The following is a 20,181-nucleotide window of genomic DNA, read 5'->3' on the forward strand; positions in this document are numbered from 1 at the left end:
ACCACCAAAGACCTGAAGTCATAGAGTAAGGAAATGTTTAGTTCATTATTTCTCAAGCCATTCACTCATATATGCTTTTCTTGTGGAACACTTTTCTTGTGGAACAGTACTTTGAAGGAAAATTCTAAGGGTGCCTGAGTGGCTCAGTTGGTTAGGCGTCCAACTTTGGCTCATTTCTTGAATATACACAATAGACCACCAAAGACCTGAAGTCATAGAGTAAGGAAATGTTTAGTTCATTATTTCTCAAGTCATTCACTCATATATGCTTTTCTTGTGGAACACTTTTCTTGTGGAACAGTACTTTGAAGGAAAATTCTAGGGGTGCCTGAGTGGCTCAGTTGGTTAGGCGTCCAACTTTGGCTCAAGTCATGATATCGCAGTTCATGAGCTCAAGCCCCATGTCCAGCTCTGTGCTGACAGTTCAGAACCTGGAGCCTGCTTCGGATTCAGTGTCTCCCTCTCTCTCTGCCTCTCTCCTGCTTGCACTCTGTCTCTCTCTCTCAAAAATAAACATTAAAAAAATTTTTTAAGGAAAATTCTAGAAGAGCAAAGAATGGGGTATTTTTTGACAAAGGAGTGAAAATCTGCAATTTTATTTTTATTTTTTTAATATTTAAAGTTTTATTTAGTTAGAGAAAGTGGGGGAGGGGCAGAGAGAGAGTGGGAGAGAGAATTCCAGACAGGTTGGAATGCCAGCACAGAGCCAGACGCAGGGGTGAATCCTACCAACCATGAGATCATGACCTGAGCCAAAATCAAGAGTTGGGGCTTAACCGACTAAGACACCTAGGTGCCCCCAAAATCTGCAGTTTTAAAAAGAGAAGCAAATAATATTCTCAATATGAACTATAATTTTTTATAGATTATCCTAAGGCTTAAATGCAGTGGTATATACCTTGAAATAGGGATTAAGATCATATAATAGCCCCATGGTGTCTGTGTAGTTCAGTCAGTTGGGTGACCAGCTTGGGCTCAGGTCATGACCTATCAGCTCATGAGTTCGAGCCCCACATTGGGCTCTGTACTGACAGCTTGGAGCCTGGAGCCTGCCTAGGATTCTGTGTCTCCCTCTCTCTCTGCCCCTAACCCACTTGCATTCTGTCTCTGTCTCTTTCAAAGATAAATAAACATTAAAAAAAATTTTTTAAAGATAATATAATAGCCCCAAATATCTTAAACTGAAGGCACTTGTATTCTTCCTAAGTCAAATAAGCTGAAAGTATAAGGGAGTATGATTTATGGAATTTTTGCTTCTTAGAGTAGCAACATTTTAATCAAAAGAATAATGGGTAATTAATATGTTTCTATAGCACTCATAAAGCTTTAACTACATAAAATTTTCTGTAGTTTACTGAAACAGAATAAAATACTAAAAAAGCCATAATCTATTTTCTTCATCTGAGTCTTTTCTCCACTAACTCATTTTCTGGTGGGAAAAAGAAAAAAAAAGAGAAAAACTTTTATCAAAATTAACTTATATGCCATTTCAATTAAGTAAGTCTATTCCCTTAAGCGATCCTATTGGTGCAAAATAGAATAAAAAGCGAGGCTCTGCATTTTGTTCTGTGCCTCATTAATTCAAAATCTGCCATTTCTTTTTTATAAATGCCATAATTTCAAGACCTACTAAGATTATTTTAGTTCCCTAAGCCCTCTTTAATGAGACTCCAAAATGTGTTAAACAAACAGGGTCTAATCAAATGAGACCTGAATGTTTCTAGGAGACAAATGCATAACAATTTGTGTTTATGAGTATGCAATAGATTTACAAGCATTGAAATGTCAAGAAATGATTTTGATTCTTAGAGCTCTTAGGACATAGCCCTTAGGACATTAGTTAGATATTTATGTTGTAGAATTTATTACAGAAACTTAAAAAATATATCAGGCTATGTAGCTATAAATTTCTTAACTTCTGGGGATTTAAAATCCCCTTCTGAAGTTAAGAAAATTTGGCTATATAATTCATTACAAATTTTAAAAAATAATAAAACTTGATAGCTAAGCCCACAAAGCATGAAGACTTTCAGCAAGACAAGTTTTAAACTGCAGAGACTCATGTATTTTACACTCTTTTGTGTATTTTAAAGGTAGGTTAGCTCTATAGTTTGACTGGAATGATGGTTTTACTAACAAATGCAATGGTCAAAATTAATAAACTGAACAGTTAAGATTTGTGTGTACTGTTGTATGTAAATTAAATCTCAATTTAAAACAATTAAAAAATAAATCTCAATTCAAAACAAAATACTTAAGTTACTATTAATTCCTTCTCTCTATTCTTGATGTTCTGTCTCCCATCCATCCTCAACCACAGCAAAATAAAAGTATAAAAATTAAATTACTGTAGCATTATTCCTTTATCAAAGGAGATAAAATATCCTATATTTCAATGCAGTTAGAAAGAGGAGAAGGAAGAAGAGGGGAAAAAGGAAGAGAAGGCTCAAACTATTTTATCTCTATGATACAGAGAAATGATTATCTGTTGGTTTTATTTGTTCCATATCCTGTAAGTGTGTATTAGAGTATATTGCATAATAGTAATGAACTCTTCAGCCCAACCTAGCATAAAGTATGCCCTCAATAAATACTTGTTGATAGATGGAAGGAAGGGAGGAAGGAAGAAAAGGAGAAGGAAAGAAGGAAGGAAGGAAGGAAGGAAGGAAGGAAGGAAGGAAGGAAAGAAAGAGAAAAAACAAGAGGAGGAAGGAGGAAATTTGACCCAAGACTTGGAAGCATCTAGAAACATCCAAGTTCTCAAAGAGCGTATCTCTGTAAGAGAAAAGAAACTTCTCTATTAAGTTTATTCTGAGCAGCATTTCAGGCAAATGCTCCATGTTTATGTTTTCTAGGATTCAATATTAACTTTATTTAACAGATATTTATTAATTCCCTAATAGACTGCATGCCCCTGTTCTCTATTCTAGAATTAGTAAGATTAGCTGCTAATGTGGGTTCATATAATTAAGTATTCCCTTCAACCTGTAGTTGTGTTGTAAACTTTCCCATTTAGATTTTTTTCAACATAAAATCAAGTCCCCTAGTAGTCAACGGGAGATGGCATAAATATTTTTTAAGTGGATTTAAGCCATTTAAGCCCACCAATATCACATAGGATTTGTATGTAGGTCATTGTTTTATGTGGTTCAATCTGAACCATCTACCAATTATATTAAAATGATTTACTTGTAAAATTCCTAACATTGGGATAGAACTTACTTTGTAGTAAAGTAGGTTAAAGAAAAAGTGAGAAATAGACTGTAAATATAAACATCTTAGCTAAGTAACATGGTTCCAGTATAATAGCCTCCCATAGGAGGATGTAAACAAGCAAGCATTTGCTGAAAAGTGAAACATGTTATCTTAATCAAGACATTCTATCTTTATTTTTTTTTAAATCTGTATTCATGGGTTAATTCCCACTTCTCCAAGTTAAAAGTATTACAGATTTAAAGGATGGTATATTTTGAGTTATAAAGATGGAGCCATGTTAATTTGGGAAAAAATTAATTTCTAGACATCAATCTTAGTAGTTGTGTTTGAAAACAGTATATTCATTTTTAGAAGAGAATTAAAAGGAAGGAAAGTGGATAACTTACAAATTCATTAAAAAACACATTCTGAATTTTAATTGCCTCTCATTCAGAGTAGTGTAATATCAAGACTATATATTTGACTCAAATTGTAAAAAGAAAGTAGTTTTCTTCTCTTTTTTCCATAATTATTATCTTCTCTTTCATCAGTTATAATCAATTAGGATTTAAAAGTGATTTATAGTCTTAGTTATAATCTGTTTCTGCTTTATTCATATGCTTTCTGATATTTGCTTTGTAGCTTAATGTTGTTTTTTAAATGCATTAAGCTCATTATAGAATAATTTATAGGGCACATTTGGCCTCATAGTACACGTTAAACATAGGAAAACCTATAGATCATCAAGAAACAATTATTCTGTGAAATAAACCTGTCTCAGCTCTACAGAATCAAATGTACTTACACATGAAACATCCTTATATCCCAGACTTGATTTTATTTCTTCTCACCATGATTTTTTAAAATTTTACAATGTATGTCAAAAGTGTGTATATATATTTTAGTTTGAAAGTCAGTTCCATTGTTTTCTAGTTTTGAGATTTACTTTGATGGTATGGAAATAGCCTTGTATTGTACACATTTTAACTTGCCTACTATTTGTAAATACAAAGAGAAGACAAATACCTGAGAACCTCCCGTGTTTAGTAGGTAACAGTAAGAATAAAAAGGCCATGAAAATGGGAAGGTTGTATGTAGAAATGTTAAGTACAGATGGTACTCAGAATTAAAAGGAAGAAAGGGAAGAGTTAGAATATTGCCTCTTGAGTACACATTGGCAATCAACCAATGAATGCAAGCAACATTTTTGTTTGTTTTACATATAAAATCATTTTTCAGTTCTTCTGAGACTATATGTATATGTATATGTATATGTATGTGTATATATACACACATATATATGTGCAGTGCTTTTGTTGTAGTGGTGATTTATTTCCATTTGATTACTGTTTATATGAGATGAAATTATTAGCTATTAATCAGTGATTAGAACAGTCATATAAATTTTTAGAGTCAATATACTCAAAGTCTTAGTTTGTTTCACTAATACATTGTAACAAAGCATTCTGTTTTTCACACTTTATAGCTAACTGTCATATTCACAAAGGAATATTGAAGAGAAAATTGAGGTAGGATAGTATAATTTCTTAGCATGCTTAAAAAATAAAAATCAAAATGAGTAAGCAGTATGTATCATTGAATAAAGGATGAGTGTACTAATAGTTTTATACTAAACAAAACTCTTTTTCCTGGGCTTTGTTTGCACAGGAGAGTTTTATTATTTCTTCCTACCAGTCTTGTATTTTTACAGTGAGAATGTTCAGTAATTCAAAACACAATAATATACCAATCACTGTCTTATTTCTGGAGATGAAGGGAAGATTGGATAAGTATTAAAATGTGCACTGATTTTTACAATATAATTCAGATCTTAAACATTTTTTCTATCTTTAAATTCCTTTTATTGAGGTTAGATGACAATAGATTTAAACATATATTTTAACTTATATTATTTTGTTAAAAGAAACAGCCAAAGTACAAATTTAATTTTTGTAATGTTTGTTAATTTTTTGAGAAAGAGACAGAGTGCGAGTGGGGTAAGGACAGAAAGAGGGAGACAGAATCTGAAGCAGGCTCTAGGCTCTGAGCTGTCAGCACAAAGCCCGATGTGGGGCGTGAACACATGAGCGGAGCCGTGAGATCATGACTTGAGCCAAAGTGGGATACTTAACTCACTGAGCCACCCAGGTGCCCCAAAGTATAAATTTAAAATCTTAGGGTACAGTTTTTATTTTTTATGCAGATTGATAATACAAAAATTATGTCAAGGAACATAACACATACCTATTAATAAGAATGGAAAATTCAAATTCAAATCTAAATAATCTAAACTTAATCTAAACTTATTAATTAACTATGCATTGGTAGCATTGAAAAATAATATTGATAAATGATTTTAAGTTTAGTTACCTCTGTTACCTCTGTTTCTGTTACATACAATCTATTTAGAAAGAAGAGAATCAGACTCTAACTTATACATTCAATAAACATTCATTTAGTACCTGTAATTTGCCAAGTACTGTTTTAGGCATGAGAACAGTGAATAAATTAGACAAAGTCCATGAGCTCATGATGCATATAATATGACAAATGAATGTGGAAGTCAGAGATTTAGATTTTGAAAGTAAATCTGTCTAAATCTCTCTACACATACAATAGACTGTTACAATAGAAGTCAAGATTATTGCAATAGGGGAGAGAGACTGTACTGATCTTCACTGAGACAAAAGGCTGAATAATATTTAAACATTGGGTGAATGAAAGGAAAATTACATTAGCTGGGAGGTTGGTCATGTGATGAGGCTATCTGTGTTTGCTAATTGGTGCTTATGGAAGTTAGTCCCCTGTCTTCCCACAGAGACTGGAGGAAAGGGACCTTATCTTTTTGATGATTACAATTCAAAATAATGTTTCACATTTCTTGGAGAGAGAAATTCTTGAGTTGGCAAGAGACTGGGAGATTTACATCTCAAAAAGGCAGAGAAAGAATTTACAATTGCAAGTGTTCTCAGGTAAATACTCTAAGAAAAGGGAGGTCAGAGGCCTATAGTCTGGAAGAGATATCTTTGAAGTTTAGTTTAGATGAGCAGAACCTTGGGGCCATCTTGCTCACCTACCAATATTATGATATACCATATTGTGACATGTTTTGTGACCTAATTCAGTTAAAACAAAAGAAAACAAAACCATACACAACAAAGACAGAGAAACTTTTACCAGATAAATTTTGGTGGTGTGTGTGTGTGTGTGTGTGTGTGTGTGTGTGTGTTTGAATTTTGAATTATAGGCATTTCTTTAACCCTTTCTTAACCTCATCTCTCTCTGCAGCTACCACTCCATTTCTCATTGCTCCTTCCATCTGTAACAGATCTTTTCATTTTCCCTTCTGTGATCTTACAAACCCACTTCAATCAAACTTCCATACACTACCATCAAAACTAATCTTCTCAAGTCCTCTTGAAAAGTGTTTCAATGTTTTCAACTCTGGTGATCAATTTTCAGTCTTCATCTTAATTATCTGCAATATTTGAACTGATTGATATCTTCCTCCTCCATACCACCCCCATCTCTCTCTTTTTTGTGTTTATTTATTTTTTTGGTGGGGGGAGGAGCACATGCGCATGAGCAGGGGATGGACAGAGCGAGGGGAAGAGAGAAAGAATCCCACACGGACTCCACACTGTCAGCACAGAGCCCCACATGGAACTCGAACTCACAAACCGTGAGATCATGACCTCAGCCAAAATTCAGAGTTGGCTCTTAACTGGCTGAGCCACTCAGGCACCCCCCCTTTTTTTTAATTAGCATCCATGATCTACATTTTCCCAGTTTTCATGTACCGAACCCATCTCCCTTTCTCAATCACCTTTGCTGGTTTTCCCTGACCTCTCAACACTGTGGTGTTTTCTACTTAAACTCACCCCTGGATAGACTTCAGCTTCACAGTTTTGAATACCACCATATACTAAGAGTACATTTTGATGGTAGTGTTTGAATATGCATCTTACATTTATGATGCAAACCTCAACCATGACCCCAAAATTCCAGATTCCTATGCCTGTTCTAAATTTCCACATGCCTACTCGAAATCTAAACTTTTGAAGTCCTAAACTGAATATCTGATCTGTACCTTTTAAACTTGGTCTTCTCCGATCAGTTTCAGTAAAGGTAACTACATTCTACTGCTTCTCCAAAAAAAAAAAAAAAATAATAATAATAATAATTCTTGAAGTCATCCCAGAGTTTTCTTTCTCTTGCACATTCCACATCCAAATATCATATATCATGGCCCTTTAGAAATGTTACCCAGAATCTGTTTATTTCTCAAACCTCCACTTCCAGTTCCCAGATCAAAGATTCCATCCTCTCCTTCCTGGATAAAAGCTGTTAGCCTCTTATCTGTTATTATTTCATCTTTCTTTGTCTTCCTATGCTATGTAAAATATGGCAACCAGAACCAGCTTAATAAGATGTAAGTTAGGTCTCTGTCACCTGCAGTCATCTGCCCTAAAATCCTCCAGTGGCTTCACTATTTACTCTAATAGCCAAAATGCCCATGATGCCTCTAAGACAGTAAGTGATTTGCCGCCTTTAACTTTCTGATCTGATCTCCCAGTGTTCTCTGTTTTGATCCTAACTTTCTAGCCATAGAAGCTTCCTAGTTGTTCCTCCAGTAAGCCAAGTGCTCTCCTGATCCAAAGCTTTTAAACTTTGTGCTCTGCTTGTTTAACTTGCAGCTTATCCCTATAGGTTTTATCTCCTCCTTTAGGACTCTGCTTCAAGGGGGTCTTTAAGTGAGACCCTCCTCTGTACTTAGGCAAAATAGCAATCCTTACCTGACTTCAAAACTCTTTTTCTTCTTTCCATACTTTATTATTTTTTTGTAATACTTTTTCACCTGGAAGACACTTATTTTACTTATTTGTTCATTGCCTATCTCATACCTTGCACCTCTCCCGCTAGGGTATATGATCCATGAAGCCAAAAATATGAATCTCTTTTGTTCATTGTAATATCCCCAGCACTTAGAGTAGGGGCTAATATATAATGGATGCTTAAACAGTACTTACAGAATGACTACAGAAAATCCATAGAGACTGAGCTTTACGTTTGACAAATAACCTTACTTTTCATTATCTTATATTCATTATTTTCTTTATCTTTGTTTCTTCACTTCTTCCATATGAAATTATATTCTAATCCTAGCTTCAGTGTTTCCCACTTCCATTTTCAGACTGAAACATCATATTCTCTTGGGCCTCCAAAATATTTTAGCCTAAACAAGAAACCAAGGAGTATATCCTAGGCAGGTGTCAAGTGACTAGCACTGGTGATAAACACAGAGTCTTTACTGATAAGTCACTTACAAATAATTGAGAGAAAACCACAGAAATCCTTCAAAATTCTACAGTTTTATTATGTAATTTGTGAGTAAAATACACATGCATATAGTCATATAAACTATTCAGTACCTTCCTACAGTCCGTCAGGAGCTGTGTGATATGACTTCTTTTCTCCCCTCTCCTTTTTCTTTCTTTGTTCTTTACTCTCTGCTTTGGCTGAAAGTAGGTGTGTGACCTGTGCAGTCTCACTGAATCCCACGTTTAGAAGGCCTCATGTTTCATTTTGTACTTTATTGTTACTGTCTTGAAATTCTTGACAATTTGTAAGAACAACAAGTCTGCATTTGTATTTTTCAGTGGGCCTTAAAATTTTGCAGCTTGTCCTGCTGTCTGCTTCCACTTAGAGAACCTCCAGGAAGAATAGCATATGTAAAAATGATGTAGTTAAAAAAGAGTGACTTTCAATTTCCGAAGCCCAGAAAAATTATGAAGCCATTATTTAAGGAAAATTTTCATGCACATAAATATAATTAAGCAGGAGAATAATGAGCTAATACAGTGATCTTATTTTGTGAAGAGATTAACTGAGATGAGTCAAATTTCTCAAAATTTTAAATCAACATTACACTATTAATCTTCATAAATATCACATCCTGCATTCCCATTAGGTGGAAAGGGAAGCATTTACAGATGATTAAAATGACACATAAAGCAAATAAATTATAAACTTTCCAAGGAAGGACTAACTCACAGTTTTAAAATAAGAAAGGACAAATAGAAACAAAGAGAAACTTTGTTGTTCTTTAAACTTCAAGATGTAATTTAAGATTTATTATCTTTAATTTGTTTCTTAGATTAAAATCTATCCTTTTTTATATGTTATATCTTTTATAAATACATTTTAACTAATAGTTTAACGCAGTAGATTTTCTAATATGTGTTGATTATGAATTTGAAAACAGTGAACATTTCAAAATGTGGGTTTCTTAGATAATATGATTTTTTCCTTTTTAGTGGCACTATGTGATAATATTATATCATAATATTACATATAATAAGTGTACTGTGATGGTGTTAATATTAAGCTGTATTTTAAAAAATTGTCCTCTATAGCTATAAAGAAATGCACAACAGTACTTTTTTATACCAAAAATAAGTCATCTTTAAATGCCACAATTATTTCTATTTCAAGATGAAGACAAAGGATTAATGAAAACTGTGATTATTAGAGTAACAGGGAAAATAATAAAACAGGAATACCAACCCATGGATAATTATTGTATACAATAGGTCACTGTTTATCAATATTTAGAAAAAAATTTTTTAATGTTTATTTATTTTTGAGAGAGACAGAGACAGAATGTGAGTGGGTTAGGGGCAGAGAGAGAGGGAGACACAGAGTCCGAAGCAGGCTCCAGGCTCTGAGCTGTCAGCACAGAGCCTGACGTGGGGCTCGAACTCACAGGCTGTGAGATCATGAACTGAGATGAAGTCGGTCGCTCAACCGACTGAGCCACCCAGGCTCCCTATAATATTTTTAAATTTTTAATGGAAGCTCTATTAACCTCAGTTTATCATTGATATGACAAAAAGTGAATTATTGGAAATATTGTTTTAAAAAGTTACCTCAGGGGCACATGAGTGGCTCAGTCAGTTAAGCATCCAACTCTTGATTTTGGTTCAGGTCATGATCTCACAGTCATGGAATGGAGCCCCATATCAGGCTCTCCACTGATAGTGTGGAGCCTGCTTGGGATTCTCTCTCTCCCTCTCTCTCCCTCTCCCCTGTTCTCACTCTCTGTCTCTCTCAAAATAAACAAATAAACATTTAGAAAGTTACCTCATTTTTCTGCCTACTCTATAAAGGAGTTTAACTACAAGTAACCTACTGGGACGATATGGTAAAGAAGAATGTTTTATTCATATACCAGGCTGCACGTGAATTAACAGCTGCTGTTCGAACGCTGACTGCCCCAGTCTGCGAAGGGAACACAGCTGGAGAAATGTGCAGAGCCATTTCATCTTTAAATCAAATACAAACTGGGAAGAGGTTTAGTAATGCATATGCAATAACATAACTATTGACAAAGTACGGTTTCTGTTCTCTCTCTTTTTTCCGACACCCATTTTAAACTATGCCTTAATGGTTCTTTAGAAGGAAACTTATAAAATACCTAATGATTTTATGGCATTTAATCATGAATTTTTTGTGTCTCAGTTTTTGTTTTTTTTTTTTACTTTCTTCCTTCTATCCTTCCTCCCTCTCTTCCATTCTTCCTACCTTGTTCCTGATAGTGCATCGTTAGGCCCTCCTCCTTATTCCACATGTGGTGGCCAACGTGTTGAACACTTGAAGTCACTGCTCTCTTGGAGCTGATAGTCTTGTGGTCAAAAGTTTTAACTTTCAAGGCCATAATAATATCTACAAACAGACCTGTTGATGAAAGACATGGACATTCATAAGATGAAAAAATTGTATCACAAGATGAGAGAAAGGAATGGAAGAAAGTCTATAAGAGAGAGACAGAAAAGGAGAGGGGAGGGGAGGGAGAAGAGTAGTTTGTTTTGCATCTCTTAGATATTTGGGGAGATAGAGGAAAGGTTGCAGAATTTCCTCATATGATCATTTATTATTATAAAATTTTAATGACTTGAAAAGTTCTGCTACAAAAGGTTTTATAGCATCCACTCTCCCATGGATATATTTTAGGATCCACAGTCCTTTAGGACTTTAACCGTCAACAAGTCTTCCCTTGGGAACTATAGTCAGTACCTGATGCCGTGGACATTTTCCAGACATCTTGGCCTTAAGTAGACTAAGGTTATACTCCTTCTGGGGGAGAAAAATACTGACTTCTTCAACTCTACAAATAGTTTTTTACTATTTATATAGTTATGAAGACTTCTGCCTGAAAATTTATGAGCAGATTCTATATGTTTCAATCTAGGTATAATTACAGTAGCAAGTATTATATAAACAGTATTTATATTATAGACAATGTAAGGGTTCCTAGAATTCTTAGATAATTCAGTAAAAGTGTTCTATAATTCAATGATGAAGTAAAGAAAGTACAATCTCAGAGAGCTAGGAGAACTTCCTAAAACACCTGGATAAAAATAATTCAACCTTACCTCATAAGCCCTGTCACATTGTAGCTTATGATTATGAATGTAGGGCTATTTTTAGCTAGAGAGTAGTCCTGGTAATTTTATCTCATTTATAAGTTGCATGGGAATCAGAAGATTCAGAGGTCAGGGCCAAAACGAAAAGATGATTTTGAGCTAGTTTGTAAGAGTTTTTTGCAAAAGAGAGAAGATAGAGCTAAACTGGTCTCCTAGGTTTATCTTGGGCAGGATCACACACTTGAATAGTAAAACACTAATAAAATGTACTTTATTTGGATACTTACACCAACAGCAGATTTGTAAAGAAATTTTAAAAATATGACATTGACACAATTTTTTGCAGTGCAGCCTAAAAACATTTTTACACACTGTTCTTGAGTAATTTTCTCTTGTCTCTTATTATCCTCAGGGATAAAATGGATATTTTTAAACTCTTAGCTTATTGGAAATTATTAATTTTTTTCTCTCAGAATGAAAATACACTAACTTTGCTTGAAAACTTTCCTTGAAGAATCTAGTACAACACTATATTTAATGTTCACTTTTTTCGTACATATTTTTGTTTTCTCTCATTAAGGAGATGTCCAAAGATGAAAAGGTTTTATAATACTTAAACTGAAAAGATAGAATATATTCTTTATGTAATTTGAAAATGGACTTTTGTTTCTCAGAAGTGATTTTTAAAATATGCTATAAAAATAGGCTAGCACCCATGGATTAAGGCACAGCTGGTGTAACCACATTTTCTATTAAAGAAGAACATCTTCCAGATTTCAACAGCTCATTAAGGTCTTTCTTTTATTTTTTTAAGCTTATTTATTTTGAGAGAGAGAGAGAGCATGAGTGGGAAAAGGGCAGAGGGAGAGAGGGAGATGAAAAATTCCAAGCAGAATCCACGCTGTCAACACAGAGCCCACTGCGGGGCTGGAACTCACGAACCGTGAGATCATGACCTGAGCCGAAATCAAGAGTCAGATGCTTAACTGACTGAGCCACCCAGGTGCCCCATTCAGGTCCTTCTATTCTAAAGACCACCACGAGTGTTATTTTTTATATAAAATGTGACATTACTATTAGTTGACATCACCAAATCCCTAGGGTTTGTGTCAAGTGAAAAAAAATGTTATCTGCCATAGAGATGTTGTCTCCCAAATATCTGTACCACTGTCACACACAGTGGAAACAACTGGTGCATACTAATTTGTCCCTGGGAAGAGTTAGAGCCAACTGTGAAGCTAGGGGAGCACGGTCCACACATGGATACTCTCACTTCTGATACCAACTGCAAACTCAGGATGTTTCCAAAACCAAAAAGGTTTGATCATTTGCTAGATGGTCTCGTAGAGTCCATTGAAAGCTGTTATAGTTATGATTATGTTTTATTACAGGAAATCGATTCAGATTAAAATCCACCAAAGGAAGAAGCTCATAGGCCGGAGACTAAGAATGTACCAAACATGGAGCTTCTGTTGTCCTCTCCCTGTTCACTCAGGATAGCTTTACTTTCTTGTCTTTAATGTGAGACAGTATACTCAGAGTATTGCCATTCTAGAAAGCTCACTCAAGCTTCAATTTCAGAATTTTTACTGGGGCTCCATTATGTAGGTATGGTTGATTGCTCCTGTGGCTGATCTCAGGGTTTATAGCTTCATGTATCAAACCCCTGTCCATAAGTCATACTGTTGTATTTCTGGTATGGCCAGCCCTCACCCTAAATTACACTGTTAGCCTATCCATCCTGACCCATGGACCTAAGGAAGTCAGACATTCCAATCAGGTATTACATTACTAGGATCTAGTGTTCACCTCCACCAGCTGAAGGCAAAGGCCAGATCTCACTTTGAGAAAGGATAAATTCTTTACTACAAAGCCCCAAAGATCAGTTTAAATCACCAGGGTAAGTTCCTTGAGTACAAGCCAAAAAGATTTATGTTTACTCTATTTTGATTTTTCATTGATAAGACTCTACCCAGAGTCATAATTGCCATACATTAGGAAAAGAAAAACAAAGGAGTTGGAGAAAAATCTGGATTTTATGTCATTTATTTATTCATTTATTGACTCAGCAAACATTGTGGGGGGACAGTTACTATGTGCCAAGTCCTTGCTTATTGTGATTGATGTTAGACATAGACAGTCATCGAATATTATGATCAGTACTGTAATGGCAATACTCACAAGATACCTATCTAAGATGAATGATCATCTCTCTCTAGAAGTCTTGGTTTCACTGAGAGGAACGTGTTTGAGCTGCCTTTGATCTGGTCTTGCAGAATGTCTAGCAGTCTTCTGGTTGATCTGTGAGGAGGTGTGCAGTGTTATCCAGGCGGGGGAACAGCATAGGGAAAGAAGAATGAAGTACATAACACATTTCCAGTAGCATTTAACAACAAAGTGGATTCATACAGATTATAAACAAAGTACTTTTAATATAATAGAAGGCAGTAACATTGGCAAGGCAGTCAGTCAGTCCTGTGTTATTTTAGAGTTGTTTGTATTTAAACTCTGTATGTCAACACTGTATTTTTCTAAAGCCATGTTTTGTGCTACGAACTTGAGGGATTAAAAACTCAGAATAGTAGTAAACTAGCCCGCAATAGTCATAACCCTGTCATTGGCACACGATGCAGCAGTATTTCACTCTGCCTAGGAAAACTTTCACAGTTGTTGCCCTGCTCATTGAGCACAACTTTTATACTGCCTGGCTGTTGGACTTGAACTGTTTTCTGTCCTGACTATGCTCCCTTACATAGCCAGACATGTTCCAGTAAATGTGTGACCTGTATTTGCTACATGCTTGACATTACATTACATTTCTTATTTCTTCCCTGGGAAAACTCTATCCCATTGAATACCAAGACACATAACTCACTCAGTCCAATGTTTCAATGGAAAAGATCACCAGAGCAGTGTATACACGGTATATTCAGTGAACTCAACTTAGAACTTAATGAAAAGTATATCTTTATTCTGGTCTCAAAGTCTCTCTATAAAATGTATCCAGGGGGGTTATCTTCCCCTGGCTCCCCATGAAGACATGGCAGGCCCCATGCCTTTTCAGTTTATTCTTAGTCTACATTCTTGCAGTCATTTTACGAATCAATATAGTCGCCATTCATTTAAAAAATTCCAATACCAGACTGTATAAAAAATTCATAACTGCGTGTGCCATGAAATATTTCTCCTCCCTCCAGCTTGGTGGATGTGTGAAAGGAAGCCTGCATTTTCCCCCTTCTTCTCATCAGCACCTTTTGGGGACAGGGGTGATGGAGTATAAGACAAGCACTTGAAGTAGTTTCCATAATTTGGTTTTAACTCTGTATTAGTTATTTATTTTTTATGGAACATGTTATCCCAATATTTAGCAGATGAAAAGAAAAAAAACAAGCATTAATTGTGTCATAGTACCTGTGGTCAGCAAATTGGGCAAGGCTTCATTTGGTCTTCTATCAGGGTCTCTCAAGTCTGCAGTCAGGATATTGGCTGGACTACTATCATCTGAAGTCCCAGCATGGGGAGGATTTGCTTCCATGTTCATTCTTGTGACTGTTAGCAGGCCTCAACTACTTGCTGGCTGAAACAGAGAGATCAGTTCCTTGCCACATTAGCTTTTCTATAGAGCAGCTCTCAAGGTGGCCTCTGGCTTTTCAAACAAATACAAAAGAAGAGCCCAAAACAGAAGCCAAGGTCTCCTTATCTTATCTTGAGAGGGACAGATTTCTCAACACTCTACAGTAATCTGTGTATTAAGTTCAGTGTATTCTCAAGGGTAGAGGATAACACGAGAACACAAATACTAGAAGATGATGAGAAATGGGGAGCATCTTACCTACCTACCACAAAACCCTCTCCACCAAGAAGGGTTTTTTTTTTAGTTTATTTATTTATTTTGAAGATAGAGAAAGAGAGAGAGTGAGTAGGGGGAGGGAGACAGTGAGAGAGGGAGAGAGAGAATTCCAAGCAAGCTTCACGCTGTCAGTACAGAGCCCCATGCGGGGCTTAATCTCATGAAGCATTGGATCATGACCTGAGCCAAAATCAAGAGTGGGATGCTTAACTGACTGGGTGCCACCCAGGCACCCCTGCTCCAGGAAGTTTTTAAAAGATTATTCTTTGACTGCATGAGCACTTTTGTGGACATTTGAAAGATTCCCGTCACCAGAGATCTATCACCTGCGGTTGCCTTGCCTAAGCAATGAATCTATTACAGGTGGTCATTTGGATTCTTCTCTTAGCCTCTTAGCCAAAATATCCTTAGGAGCCTTCTTAGAATCTAAAACACCTTCTCTCCTTCTAGCAATATATATATTGTGTATACACACACACACACACACACACACACACACACACACACACATCTGTGCACCAAAAAAATCTTCTATATCCCTTATCTCTTTAAATGTTAGAAGTGTGGATTGACCCCAGCACAGCACTATATATCCTACTATATATGCTATTAAGATGCACATGTACATAAGATGCCACACTCCTACTGTCCCATCTCCACTTGTGCACTCTTTACTCTTATGTCACTTGGTGAAATAATCCCTTATTCAGAACAAAACAAAACAAAACAGCATGTTTTAGCATAAAAACAAATGCCCTAGGAAAATTCAGTTACATACATATAGTAATGGAAATCAAAATCATTTAAATATAATCACTGTCTCCAGGAAAACAATATTTTTTAAAATTATTGTACTAATAGTCATAATGAGATAAAGAAATTAGACAATAAAGCCACTAAATTGTCCAAAATATATAGTGAACCTAGTTTTTAAATGCCCTTAACTATCACCAAAATCAAGTATAATTTACTTTGTCTTAATTATTACTAGCAATATTTCTTTCATAATTCTCTATAGTCCTACACCACTGGAGGGGATTTCTACATTCCATTAGGCTCCAATTATTGTGTAGTGGTGCTGCGATTTAACATGTTCATAGTATGGGCATGAACTTATGCTAAATAATAGTGGAAAACCAAAAAGGACATAGCTCTTATTTTGTATAAGGAAACAAATAAATTCTCGCTTATCAAAACACTTGATAGTATGGGATAAATTTACCAATTTAATTAACTAAAGATAGTAATGAGTAAAGAATTCACAGTAGGAAAGGTACAAAGCACTATGTCTATGGATTGTTGGCCCTAAGCTATGTAGCTTTCCTAGCTATTTCATAACGCTTGGGTATTTCTGTTTTTCAGCACTGTTGATAAAGAGAATATAGATACTCAAATCATGTTTTTATTTTAGTTTGGAGATCAGCTCTTTTTTGGGCATCTACAAAACACCAAATTTCTCGTCAGCCATACTTTCCTTTTTATATAAGGAGGGATTGAATTTGATGAACTTTCAAGTCCCTACTCCCTTCAGAATTCCATATTCATATTAAATAGTCATTTTGGGGGAAAGGGGAAAAAAACAAAAGAAGTACATTTGTGAACCCATTCCATAAAGTTTGGTAAGATTCTAATGAGTAACATCTTTCCTGTTTTTCCTCTCCATACCATATGCAGTAAAGAGGACACACTTATTATTGGAAGGAACTGTTAGACTAAAATGCATCAGAATGGACACAGTTTTAAGTCTATTCTGGTTCACTTTGGTAACTTAAGCTTTTTTTGTGTGTTTTTTCACTTGATTGAGTCAACTTGTGTATTTTTACAACAAAAATTCAGAGCAGGGTTTTTCTGAAAATGAGTTCTTTTGAGATAAAAAATCATTATGATTAATTCAATAGTTATTAGAGAAAGGTTCATTGTATCTGTTACAAAGTTGTAAGTGATATTTGAGGTTGGCATAGTTACCAGTGGCTGCATATGTGGTATCTTTTTATTTTCACATTATATATTTTTCTGGTTAAGTTTATTAGGGTTTCTGGCAGGGGTGAGAAACACTGTAAGAGATGATATGAAAAACCTGAAAGTGTGAAATAGCGTAGAAAGCTATTGGTAGAGATTGTAAAATTAAGAACAAAAATCAGGCCTCAACACAATAGAACCTAAAAGTTTGAAATAATAGATGATTTTCAGTTTTGAATGAATGAACTATTATCTTGATGAATTTAGGGTGGTTTAAATTAGTAATCTGATTTGGTATGTCAACATACGCAAGAGTGTGTTATCTAGTGGGAGACTCAAGTTAACTAAACTCTGAGAGACTGATGTATGAATCAAAGTGTAAAAATGCTCTTTTGGGTAACTTGTTAGGCACTGCTAAGGTATTTTCTCATGATTCTCTCCTAACCACATTATTCAGAATGACAAACCTCTTACACTTTTTACTGATGTATTTTTTCTTTGCATATGTGAATATCATTAATTGTATTAATGTCAAATATCTCTGGTTTAGGAGCCATTCTAGCTCTAGAAATTGACATTACAGATTTAGAATTTAAACTGTTTATTTCCATTTTAACTTACATTAGGGAAACTTTATAGTTCTTAGAAATATTCCTCCACATATCTGTCACTGTGTACGAACACAAAAACCTAATTCATGTTTTACATGATGGCATTGTCAATGGCGTAAGACCACCTAAACATATTTTTTCATAAAAACTATTATTGTTTTCAAAACTCATCAAAAGATCATATTTTTGCATAATCAATAATGAAATGTCCAGGTTGATATTTCTTTTTTTAAATGTTCTAGTGTGTTAAGAATTATGCTCAGAAGAGTCTTAGCTTCCATATGGAATTGTGGCAAGGAGCATCTCCATTGGTAGAAACTTTATACATTATTTATAATTTTAAAATCTCTATTTGTCTAACTCTACCACACATGTCTAAGATTTTTTTCGTAATTAAAACATAACTAAAGTCAGGGGGACAAAAAAGTAGACATGTTATATGGAAAAGTTTGCAGATGTAAAAATTTTGCCTACCAAATCTGACAATTATTATGATTTCAGTTTGAAACCTAAAAAAAAAAAAAAAAAGGGAGTTTCTAGAAATTCCCCAAGAAAAGATAGCTAATAAATGAAGAAAAATTTAATTAGATAGTAGGAATAACTATATATTTAATAGAACGTAAGCACATATACTCATGAGAACTTAAGAATATAAATAAGATATTGGGGCGCCTGGGTGGCAGTCGGTTAAGCATACAACTTCGGCTCAGGTCATGATGTCACCATTTCCGAGTTCGAGCCCTGCCTCGGTTTCTGTGCTGACAGCTCAGAGGGTGGAGCCTGTTTCCGGTTCTGTGTCTCCCCCTCTGTATCTGTCCCTCCCCCACTCGTGCTCTGTCAGTCTCTCTCTCAAAAATCAACATTAAAAAATTTTTTTAAAGAATATAAATAAGATCTAAATGATAATTAAAAGGATTCTCTGTCTTCAGAGATGAAAGCAATATATAGAATTATTTGAGTTTATAACTTATTTTTACCTGAATCTTTCCCATACCATGCTCCCTTTTTGTACATATAAAATGATTTTACAAAAATTTATCATATGTAGAAATATATGTCATCAGTTTGTTAGGGAGAACATGATGCTTGTTTAAGTTCTTTTCAAAGGCTCATATAATTTTTTTCATGACGAGAAAGTGTATACATGTTAGGATAAATCACATATCTAGTGATTATTTTAGCCCATCAAAGCCCTGTGAACAAACCATTGATTTTTTTTCTCATGAAAGATTCATGGCATAATTTCAATTTACATTTATCCCAAAACTACACTAGAGCTTAGGCCAAGTAGCCACTCTTGGAGAAAGAACAAGTAGGCAATAAGGGGGCCATTTTTATTAACTGTTGCAGTACAGTTATGGGATTATGAGGGCCTATGCTATGGCTGCTAATTAGAAAGGGAAGAACCAAAAGAAAAAAAATGAAAGAAAGGGAAGGACATATTTTAGATGAATATAATAATAATTCATCCCAGCAGACAATTCCTTTCTCTTTGGTAGACAAGATATAATAGACTCCAGTAAGGACTAAGTTTCTTTTACATGAATTTATTGAAAATGAGTTATGGATTTGACAGTTCGGTGTCATTTTGGTGACATTCAAGATCATTCAAATATGAAACTGCAGTTTTTGGAGTCCAGAGTTAAGTGATTTTAAAAATTCAGTATTTACTTATTGAATTTCTGACATGTGCTAGGTATGGTTAACAGACATTGTCTATGGTTAACATAGACAATCCACGCTCGTAACAAACTGATAGTTCATAAGGGAAAAAGACAGACACACAGAAGTGAAATACGTTCTACAAAAGCATTACACAAAAGGTGAAAATGTAGCAAAGAAAGGCACCTGAGTGGCTCAGTCAGTTGAGCATCTGACTTTTGATTTTCGCTCAGGTCATAATCCCAAGGTCATGGAATTGAGCCCTATGTCAGGCTCTGCACTGTGCATAGAGTCTGCTTAAGATTCTTTCTCTCTCGGGGTGCCTGGGTGGCTCAGTTGGTTGAGTGTCCGACTTTGGCTCAGGTCACGATCTCACAGCCGGTGAGTTCGAGCCCTGTGTTGGGCTCTGTGCTGACAGCTCGGAGCCTGGAGCCTGCTTTGGAATCTGTGTCTCTCTCTCTGCCACTAACCCACTTGT

At 35.2% G+C, this 20,181-nt stretch overlaps 1 protein-coding gene across 2 annotated transcripts in view; it reads left to right on the plus strand.

Moving 5' to 3' along the window:
* The window catches only part of GRID2 (glutamate ionotropic receptor delta type subunit 2), a 1,453,175-nt gene that overhangs the window by 698,157 nt on the left and 734,837 nt on the right, over nt 1-20,181 (plus strand). The gene's annotated exons all lie outside the window — the stretch shown is intronic.

The sequence above is a fragment of the Lynx rufus genome, unplaced genomic scaffold (genome assembly GCF_022079265.1).
Source record: "Lynx rufus isolate CCGP_SWC_20201006 ecotype Redwood Valley unplaced genomic scaffold, mLynRuf1.p SCAF_3, whole genome shotgun sequence".
In the NCBI taxonomy this organism is placed as follows: domain Eukaryota; kingdom Metazoa; phylum Chordata; class Mammalia; order Carnivora; family Felidae; genus Lynx; species Lynx rufus.